This window comes from Neofelis nebulosa, chromosome 3 (genome assembly GCF_028018385.1).
Source record: "Neofelis nebulosa isolate mNeoNeb1 chromosome 3, mNeoNeb1.pri, whole genome shotgun sequence".
NCBI lineage: Eukaryota > Metazoa > Chordata > Mammalia > Carnivora > Felidae > Neofelis > Neofelis nebulosa.
Window position 1 is genome coordinate 76,789,138 of NC_080784.1, and position 6,000 is coordinate 76,795,137.

Consider the following 6,000-nt stretch of genomic DNA (forward strand, 5'->3'; position numbering starts at 1 on the left):
ATGGATGTGTAGACAGCAAGACATCTGGAAGAGAGTGGAAGACAGGAAGTTTTGAAGTGACTAGAGGAAGACGTGGGGCGTGAAACTTGAGTATAATTAGAGGCTTAAAGGGAGATGGAAGAGATTTCATCAAAATGAAATAGGATAACCATCAAAGTGTGTCAGTAGGCATCAAGGGGGAGACTAAAGGGCACAGAAAGAGGAGCACGCCTTTGAGCCTGAAGGTGCAGAGGGGTATGCATGTGTAAGTGTTTGTAGAAAGTGGGCGGGACGTTGTGGGAGAATGAGCCTGATGACCTTGAACTTGGGGACAAGTGTGTCTGCAGAGTATGAGAGAATCAAGGTCGAGCAGGAGCCTTGGTGAGAGTGTTGGAAGACGTGAAGTGGTCACCCAGGGGCACAGAGAAGCGAACTCTCCGAGGACAGGGGAAGGCGACATGGGCAGCATGAGGACCTGCAGAGGCTGGGGACCATGAACTTGTGGTGGCCTAGCCCATGCAGGAGTGTCCATTTCCCCAGGAGTGTTCAGTCTCTAAGACAGAGGAAAGACAATGGGATGAGGGCTTCTGTGCATCCACGTCTGGATTTTGCTTGGTGACAGTTGTGGGCACCTCAGGGATCTGGTGAGATCTGTGAGCCACTGGGTGCAGGTAGGGGATGAAGGAAGAAAGGGCAGGAGAAGCCTGATGAATGGGGAGAAGATGGAGGTGTCAGCGGAAGTACGGATGCAAGAAAGCTGGAAGGACACACAGATGTGATCCGAAGGGACATACTTATCCTGCTTACGGTTTTACTGAGTGTGGTGTACGAGTGAACAGCAAATCTTCACACGAACGAATCCATGCTCCCTTTGCAAATTGCTCATGTAAAACCGTTGAAGCTGGATTAAAGGGGAAACTACATTGGATGCATCTCAGCTACTTTGGTCAGGGCCCTTTAGGCTAGGTCCCGCCACGATGTCATGAATTATTGTTCTTGGGGTGGGGATTGTTTAGAAAATGAAAGAAGGGGCCATCTGGTTGGTTTTTTTGTTTTTTTTTTTTTCTCTCTTTATCAGAATCTGGTGAAGTAGTTTAGCCCTCTTTCAAGACAGTGTCTTTCAACAGATACTGGTGTCTTTTCACGGTAATGAGTCCCCACTTTACAGGAAGAATGTGGATGAAGGGTGATAAGTTGAGGGCTCTAGCGGAGTCTCCAGCTGCATTTTGTGAGCTGGGCGAGTGACATCAATGGCAGAGAACGCTGCAGTTGACCAGATGCAGTCATCCCATGCTGGGCGCATGGAGACCCGAGTTCTGATATGCAAAGAGAGTCTGGGACTCTTGTCAAATCACCAAACAGGATGTTGGCCATGCAGCCAACAGGCCTGCAAGCTGTTGACAGCCGAATGTCAGGCTGCCAGAGCCGAGCCCCCCCGCGTGGTGGGCATTGCCCCAAAGGCTGGGCAGCAATCTGTATTCCGACACATACCCTCCGCCACGCTGCTGGCGCTCCAGCCCGACGCATCAAGCGATACCCGTGCTCTGGGCCCAGAGACACTGTTGTTGCAGCATATACACAGGCCCCTTTGTTCAGAAACACCGCGGGCATGAATGGAGGCAGCTTCCTTTGGTTCTTTCCTCAAGGCCAAGAAAGTAAACCCTCGTAGTCCAGCTGCCTGACTCGTCAGCTTTGGGAGTCGAGGGGGCTCCCTGCTGAAGGCTAGTTGGTTTTAGCACATCCAAGCACAGAGCTTCAAGATGCTTGGCCAGAACTGTGGCAAAACCCCGCTCAGGTGTCCCCAGGCCTACGTGGGACTGGCCGGGAGCCCTTGGCAGCCCCTGCTCGTTAAATGGGTTAAGAAAGTGTCTCTGGCAGAGGAGGCCCAGTCAACACTGATGCTCTGGTGCGATCTTTTCAAATGACAAAGCCCCTCGCTTTGTGTGTGGAAAAAGCTGGAGAGCAGGATAGATTCAATATGGGGCCCAGGAGCAGTAGAGTCATTACCATTTTCTCCTTCTGTGGCTGCTTCATCTCCCCTGAAGTGATCTTCTATCCGCTGAAGGACACTTGGTGATCCAGTGCAGGGCTGTTCTCTCTCTGCCTCCACTGTGCCACCGGACACATAGATGCGGGAAGCAGCCAGCGGGGAAGATGCGTTCTGAAGACCAGTTTTCTCTGACCCTAGAAAAGTACCTAGATCATCACCTCCCAGGTGTTGGCTAGTGCTGACAAACAGGCTCCATCCGGGGGGAAGGGAGACCTAGTTTCAGTTCACAATGAAAAACCATTCCCCTTTTAAAAAAGAAAAAAAATCTTTGGGCCCCTGAAGGAATGATTTCCTTATTTTTTGCCTCCGGAAAAGACCTGCTGCAGAAAGCGTTCAAGTAATTCCAAAAGCTTTCTGCGTGGCCAACATCCTGTTTGGTGATGTACAATTTCCCAGCAAGGAGGAAGGCCCAAGGGAGTCCCCGGAGTTCCCGGCACGAGGTACCTTGGCACCCACAGGCCAGCGGTGATACCAGAGCAGTGGAGAGAAAGGTGGTGGTATGAGTTTTGCCAGGTGGCAGGGACTGCGTTCTTCCCCTGCCAGGGTCTGCGACATTGCGCCCTCCTCCGTGGGTTTTCCTGATGAGAGAGAAGTCATACTCCACCCCTGCTTGAGCTGGTGAGCTCAGGGTATGATTCATTTCCTGTCACTCCAACACCTAGTGCAGCACACAGCAGGGACTTTGCAGATATTCAACGGATGGACAGATGTTTTAGGGACTGAGAAGGCATGTTTCTTTGTAGTTTAGCTCTAACAGCTTTGTTTGGAGACATGTATCTCTTGAAGGTCTCCCGCATCTTGAAAGCTGGGCATTCTTATACCACACTTCCTGGTACCTCAGCAGGGCCCCCCTCAAGGAGAGACCTATGCAGCTGAATCGAGCCTAGATAAAGAGCACCTCCTTCCCTCCCCAACCCCATCCCTGAAGCTGGCTCAGGTCCAGGAGAGTTCTAGGACTTGGGATAGGAGCCACAGGAGTTAGAAGGCATACCACAATTTGGCTACTCTACTTGTTCTCCCTGACTTCTAAGAAAATGTAAACTTCTCTAGGGATCTAGCCCACCCCTCCACTATTGACCTTCATACCTTTCTCCTCCTTGCTTCCCACCTTACATTCATTCAACACACATTTATTCAAAGCCTACCGGGTGTTGAACATTGTGGGTGACTAGGAATGTAAGATGATTCAGACCCATCTGTGAATTTACAAACCACTGGAATAGGGAGAGATGCAAATATGCAGCATTAGTCTTAATGTTGCTGACACATGTCTACATGGGGGCGCTACACTGGTGGGGGCACCTCACGACAAAAAAATCCCAGACCTTATTTTTGTATTTGGGAGATTTGGTTTAGTGGTTCCCCCAGATCGCCTTGAATCGATATTTGCACCTTATAATAATTTGCACATTACTTCCTCTATTCCTCACAATAATCCTGAGATCAGAGATTTAGTCTGGTTTACAAATGAAGAAACTGAGTCACAAACTAAGTGTTAGTTCGGCCTCAGGACTAACAGAGGCTTTGAACTCAGGATGCCTGAGGGCAGTGCTGGCTCCTCCTACTCCACAGAGCTGCCTTCCCAGTGGGCTAGCAGCCCAGCTCCTTCAGATGGGGAACCTGGTCAATCCTTTTTTTTTTTAATTTTTTTAGATTTTTTTTAAAGTTTATTTTTTATGTTTTAAAATTCACATCAAAATTAGTTAGCATATAGTGCTGGTCAATCCTTTTAAAGGGGATGAGAAGAGAGCTCAAAAGCCAGAGAGTAGCCCCCACTTTTCTTTTTTTGGCCTCAGCTGCTTGTCTGTTTTTCAGTTTCCAAACTATGAAAAAGAAATAAAAATAGGGATAAGAGTCTTCTGTTGCTTCCTTAATGAACCCACCTGCTGGCTATTGCCAAAAATTCCTTTAAAGAAGCACAAATCCCTTCATTCTGCACGTATAAATAAAAAGCTTAAGATGCAAATGCCTGGAAGCCTTAACACACAGATATAAATAAGTTCCACTCAAGTCCAAATGATAATAGAATATTCTGTCCTTCTTGTTCTGAGCTAGAAAGCAGAAATAAAAAATCACCGGTGGTCCCAAGGCTTTGCAGTATTTCTAAAGGCAAAAAGTATATAAATATAATGTTTTTCAGCATCTACTCAGTGCCAGGCACTGTGCTGGGTGCTAAAGATTCAATGGTCACCCAAATAGACATGGTACCTTCTTCCATGGCACTGAGAGTTGAGAGAGAAATGCAAAACTTAGGCAAGTAAACAAGAGCAAGCTTATTGTGAAGGGGACTAGAGAGAGGTCTTCCCATTGCTTCTCAGCCTTTTGGCTAAGATCAAGTGGAGAGAGGTCTTCCCAGGCAGAGTGAACAACATTCAGAGGCTCCAGGCTCAGTGTGGAGCATGTAAAGGGACCCAGGAGTGGAGAGCCGGGATGGGCAGGTAAGGGTGGCAGCCAGGTATGAGAAAGGTCTTTGGCGAGGGACCTTGAGACTTGAACACAAACTTACAGGGCACTGAAGGAGAGCTCAAAGGGCAATGGGAAGACAGTCAAGGGCTTTATAGCAGGAAGGATAATAATATGATTTGCATTTTTTTTTTCAATTTAATTTGCTGCAGCATCAGGAATGGGTAGGACTATAGTAAGAACAATGCCATTTGCAGTCATTTGGGATGCTATGATGGAAAAGTGGAGATGGGGGCATAGATGCCTCAGAGATGTTATCATTTTAGAGTCTTGGAAAAAGAAATCAATGAGATTTGGTGATGGGATGTGGGGATAATGAAGAGAGTCCAGGATGATCCAAGTTCCTGAGGTTAGGTTGAGATGGGCAGGGGACAAGACTGCAGGTTGACAGAAGGGCCACCACAGAAGAAGGAACAGGCCTTGGAGGGAAGATGATGAACTTAGTTTGTGGCATGTTGGGTTTAAGTCCACCTGAGCATGGAGACACGTGGTGTTCACGTGGCATTTTGGCCTTTTAGTGGCTAAAACTGCCTTCCCTGGGCCATGTGGCTGGATCACCTCAACACCCAGTCATTCTAGTCTGGTCCTTCCTTCTGTCTTCCCTGAATCCATAAAACACAGCATCTACAGACAGTGGAACAGAAACAAATGTTCCTCATGCGTTCTGTGTTCTCTGTGCGGTCTTTGTTCCCCGGCAGAAGAGCAGAAGGAGAAGCCAGTTTCTGCAATTTGCACATTGGAGATGTTCTTCTTTACCAGATACCCGCTGCAGAGCAGATCACTGCCTCTCAGCAGCCTGTCACAGGCACTTGTGCCAAATGTAGGATTCCAGAGAGCCAAGGGCAGGAGGGGAAAGACTGCCTGCCTCCGTCGCCATGTACCTTTGTGAGCTCTGCATGTGGGCCCTGCCGATGGAGTGACGGGCTGCTATTGACACGGCCCCATTTTTCAAAAGGCAAATAAAATTAAACCACCACGAGAGAAGCAATGCAGATAAAAAGTCCATCTCAAGACTCCTTATGCACTCTGCAGTTCATTTTTTTCTAAATCCTTTCATTGACTATAAGAGAGAGAGAACAGAAGTCCTTCACAGTGGCTAAACTGTGCCTGCTATGATGCCTCCTTTCTGAGCAAGTTTTTAGTCAATGGACAGAAAGGAGCCTTTTCTGATCTCCTCCCAGCCTGGAAAAAGCTTGCCAAACTGTTCTCTCTAAATCCTACCCCCACGAAGATTTCTGTGCTCCAGGCCTGTCTGTTTCTAAAAAGCTGGGAACATTGTATATAGACAAACAGCAGAATTCCCCTTCGGGAATGGGCTTTTAGGAGCAAATGAGAGACCCTCTGTCTCTCCTCTTCCCCTGCCTCAGAGCTTCTCTTCCTCCCTCACACCCTTCTTGAGTGAACAACAAATGTAAAGGCCACAGTTAGAGATGTCTGAAATCCCTGTGAGGAGAAGTAGACAGGTGTGCCTGGATCTCACAGGTCTCACCCACAGATCTCACCCAAAT